The sequence below is a fragment of the Chinchilla lanigera genome, unplaced genomic scaffold (assembly GCF_000276665.1).
Source record: "Chinchilla lanigera isolate Chin_1 unplaced genomic scaffold, ChiLan1.0 scaffold00142, whole genome shotgun sequence".
In the NCBI taxonomy this organism is placed as follows: Eukaryota; Metazoa; Chordata; class Mammalia; order Rodentia; family Chinchillidae; genus Chinchilla; species Chinchilla lanigera.
The window spans coordinates 532,159-537,078 of NW_004955543.1; the positions used below are offsets into that span (position 1 = coordinate 532,159).

The window sequence follows — 4,920 nt, forward strand, 5'->3', positions numbered from 1 at the left end:
GATTCTCTAGTCTTTGCCAAATACAAAATCATATTAGCTGAAAAGAGAGATGTATATATTTCCTTGTTTTCGATCAGATTGCCTTTTTTTTTTTTTTTTTTTGGTCTTTTTGAGACAGGGTCTCACTGTGCAGTTCAGGCTGGCCTTGAGCTCATTTTATAGCCCAGCCTGGTCTCGAACTCGCAATGATCCTCCTGCCTCAGCCTCCCAGAGTGCTGGGATTACAGGCGCATGCCACCACGCCCGGCCAATCAGATTGCCTTTAATTGATATATTATCTAATTATCATTTTCTGTTAACAAGAACCAGAGCCCCTTGGAGAAATGGCTGGTTCCAGGGCTGAGGTGGAAAGAGTACAAGATCAACTTGGAGCATCTTGTTTTATAATCCATTGAATGCATGTCAATTTTGTTCTTTAATGTATTTTTTTGAGACAGGATCTCACTATGTAGCGGAGGCTATCCTTGAACTCCCTTATGTAGCAAGGCTGGCCTCAAACTCACGGCAATCCTCCTGCCTCATTCTCCAGAGTGCTGGGATTACAGGTGTGTGCTACCACACCCAGCCTGATTTTTAATATTGATTTATTTATTTACTCATTTTTTAGGGATTGAATCCCCAGACCTTTGCTCTAAACTGCATCCTCAGCTCTTTTTTTTTTTTTTTTCCCCCGGTACTGGGAATTGAACTCAGGACCTTGCACTTGCCAGGTAGGCGCTGTGCCACTGAGCTATATTCCCAGCCCTCTATTTTTTTTTTATTTTGAGATAAAGTCTCACTAAATCACTAAATTGCCCAAACTGGCCTTGAACTTGCAATCCCCCTGCATTAGTCTCCAAGAGTACTGGGATTACAGGTATGTGCTGCCAGGCCTGACTATGAATGTAAATTTTAAAAAAATCTGTGAGCCCAAATTGATCTAAATAAATAAGTGGAGAAGGGAAAACCTTTCTTTACAGAGGAATTTCAACTATTTAATGTAGAAGAAATAATGAAATTAGAAATCTGTATTTGGCAAGCACCACTGCAATAATTCTTTAAGGCACACCTCATCAGTGGGTACTAAACTAATTGGTGAAAATGTGATGGGGGACACTACAGCACATCACCCCAGAGGCCTTCTTCATTAGGATGGGAGAAAAGGTAACTTCACAGGGAGAGACCTGGTGAACACTGCCTTAACCAAGTAACCCTAGCATTGTGAATGTGGGAACCAACTGGGTTGGGGGCCTCCTGTTTCTTTTTTTTTTTTCTCCTGATTCTTTTGTTTGTTTGTTTTTGTTTTGTTTGTTTTTTGAGACAGAGTCTTGCTATGTATTGGAGGCTGGTCTTGAACTCACTATGTAGTCCAGACTCACCTCAAACTCATGGCAATCCACCTGCCTCAGCCTCCCGAGTGCTGGGATTATAGTTATTCCCAGGGCCTCCTGATTCAATGCACTGAGAAAAACACAACATTACTTCTGCAGTATTTGTGCCCAAAATTTATAACCTCAATGCAATCATGAGAAAATACTAAGCAAACTCCAACTAAAGCGACTTGTCAAACCCGACTGTGGTGGTGCATGCCTGTAATCCAGCATTTGGGAGGCTGAGGCAGGAGGACTGCCACAAGATTGAGGCCAGCCTGCGCTACCTGGTGAGACCCTGTCTCAAAAAAATGAAAACAAAGTAATTAAGGGGACTTATCAAAAAAAGTCAAGGTCATGTAAAACATAAGAAATTATTCAAACTGGGTGTGGTGGCACACACCTGTAATCCCAGCACTCAGGAAGCTGAGGCATGAGGATCTCTGGGAGTTGAAGGCCAGCCTGGACTACATAGTGAGACCCTGTCTCAAAAAGATAAAAAGACAGGAAGGAAGAAAGGAAGGAAAGAAGGAAGGAAGGAAGGAAGGAAGGAAAGGAGGAAGGAAGGAAGGAAGGAAGGAAGGAAGGAAGGAAAGAAGGAAGGAAGGAAGAAAGAAAGAAGGAAAGAAAGAAAGAAAGAAAGAAAGAAAGAAAGAAAGAAAGAAAGAAAGAAAGAAAGAAAGAGGAAGGAGAGAGAGAGAAGGGAAGGGCAGGGAAGGGAAGGAGAAAAAAAGAAAGAGAAATAAAGGGAGGGCAGGCAAGCTAGCTGACAAGAGCAGTGAGAATCATTTATATTTTCTGTTTGCCAGTCATACCGGATATATTAGACATTCCTCCCATTCTATCCAACTCCCATAATGCACAGCTTTTTATTTCTATAGCAGCTGTTTAGTGCTCCTCTTCTACCTAAGCAAGGTTTGACTGATCCTTTCTACAGTAAACGATCAGTCATATCCACTCTTGGTCATACCCGCTCATACTGCTCTGAGTACCATAACCACCTCCATAACCACTGCGCTGCTGCTGCTAGCAGGAGCCCCCTAACTAGACTGGTTAGATGAGCCCATCTCCCCATCATTTGGCTCCCATAAGCGCTGCTACTTGCCCCTGCTGTAAAATTCCAAAGGACTTCTACGTAGCTGCGATCATAAGCCCCTCCATTTGTTTCTACAGTAGAATTCAAGAAGAGCTGCGTCAAATGTTAGCTTTAGCTTATTTTATTTATTTATTTACTCTTTTTGAGACAGGGTCTCGCTATGCAGTTCAGGCTGGCCCGAAACTCACTTTGCAGCCCAGGCTGGACTCGAACTCCCGGCAATCCTCCTGCCTTAGCCTCCCCTGCCACCCCTGTGCTGGGATTGCAGAAGTGCACCACCATGCCCAGCTGTTAGCTCTATCTTTTGCCACAGCCATCACCACACCTTCACGAATAGCAAATTCAATATCTGCCTCACTGGTAATCCTGCCATTGGGTCCAATTTCAATATATACTCTCATAGGGTTAAGAGGTGAGACAAAATTATAAATATAATTTTTACAGTGACTCTGTAAAGGAACCTGCTCATGTGTGCACAGTACCCATGGGGCTCTGGAAACTAGACCCACCATCTCCATATCTATGACCAGACATTCCTAAGAAAAAGTAATTGAGCTGGGAGTGGTGGTGCACACCTATAATCCCAGCACTTAGGAGGCGGGATAGTTTAGAGTTCGAGACCAGCCTGGGCTACAAAGTGAGTTCAAGGCCAGTCTGAACTGGAGAGTGAGACCCTGTCTCAAATGACCAAAAAGAAAAAAAGAAAAAAGAAAAGAATAAAGAAAAAAGAACTGAGGTCTCTTCCAAATCTACCAGACCCAGAGCCATGCCCATCACTATAGCTACCGTAGTCATCGCGGTCTCCATACCCACCAGCATGGGCCAACCCACCTCAGCCTTTCAAACCCAGCTCCTCTGATGTCTTCGTTACTTTTCTCATTGCTGAGACAAAATACCCAACACCCAGAGTTAAAGGAGGAAAGGTTTATTTAGTGCACAGTTTGTAGAGGTTTCAGTCCGTAATCAGCTGGCTCCAAAGCAGGGTGGTTTGAAGGTGGAAGACAGCAAAAAAAGCAACAAGAGCAAAAAGGGGAGGAGCGAGCCTCTTTTCCTCCCTTGCATTGTATACAGGCTGCCCCCCCTAGTGCAAGTGTAGCACTCACACCATCTCCATGCCTTCCTCTTGGACAGGGGAGGATGTTTACAAAGTGAGGACCCTGGTCTCCTGCTGAGTCAAGCTGGAACCCCTGTAACTCTGTTTCCTGAGGTGAGGGGATGAAAATAAGAGGTCCAGGCTTAACAAACTGTCTTAGAAAAGCCTGCCCCCTCATTCGAGCATGATTTGGAGGGGGGACATCCAGACACAAACCATAACATCTCCAATGCTATTATACCTCCAGCCAGCCCCGGGCCTATCATCAGGACCTGGCGGCTGCATGGCCATGAGCTTTCGAGGGGGGGGGCGTAGTGGGTTTGGACTTCAGCTCTACTACTCTTGGGATATTTCAATGTGCCTGTACCCTATTCTTTCCTTGTGTTTCTTGGAGGCCTTTCCAGCTATCTCCTGTGAAGGAAACTGCACAAAGGCTTTGACTGTGCCCTGCCCTTGAAAGCCCACTGGCAGTGTCCTCCCATTTGGCACAATTTCCTGAAAAGAACTGAACAATCTCTTCCTTGCTATAGCAAATAGGAGTCCTCTGAGGCAGACAAAGCCATCATTGGCAGTATCAGGACCAGTTGCACCTGTATGCTACAACACCCAATTTTTTTTTTTCCTTGTTCTTTTGAGACAGGGTCTTACTATGTAGCCCAGGCTAGCCTCAAACTCACAGCAATCCTCCTGCCTCAGCCTCCTAAGTGCTGGGATTACAGGTGTTCGCCACCACACTTGGTATTTTTTTTTCTTTTTTTGGTAATCCATTTCAATACTACTGGACTCGAACACTTCAGTATATCTGTAATATATCTGTGCTCCATGGTATCTCTGTCCTTCAAAGCCAATTTCACTTCATCTTCTGATTCAAATTCAACAAATGCTTCATCACTTGGTCTGCCTTCTCTGGTGTAGGTGAAATGAATACCTGACATGCCAATCTGGATTTTTTGCATTCTGAGAAGAAGTGCATCCGTCAGCAGCAGAGCAGGACCAGAGCAGGTCCCTGGCCCTCACCACGAACCCCTCCCTGCCTTCGGTGCCCACAGTCATGGTGACTGTTCGGCTGTTGGTGGCAAGCTTGGACCAATGCGATTTTGATGTGGCTCTAAAGATATCAAGTAATTTTCCTCCTTCTTTCCTCAACCAGCTATAGGGAAACAGTAGGCAACAACCAGAACTACTGCTAGTGGAAGTGATCTGCCACGTGAACACCTATGGCATGTGAGATCTAGTCAAGTGAGCAACTCCTCAAAACATTTTTTAAAAAGGCCGAGAATGTAGCACTCAGGAGGCTGAGGCAGGAGGATCATTGTGAGTTTGAGACCAGCCTGGGCTACAAAGTGAGCTCAAGGCCAGCCAGAACTGCATAGTGAGACCGT

At 45.0% G+C, this 4,920-nt stretch overlaps 1 pseudogene; it reads right to left on the bottom strand.

The window, feature by feature from the left end:
- Positions 1-2,297: 2,297 nt before the first annotated feature.
- The window catches only part of LOC102022962, a 4,467-nt pseudogene continuing 1,844 nt past the window's right edge, over positions 2,298-4,920 (bottom strand).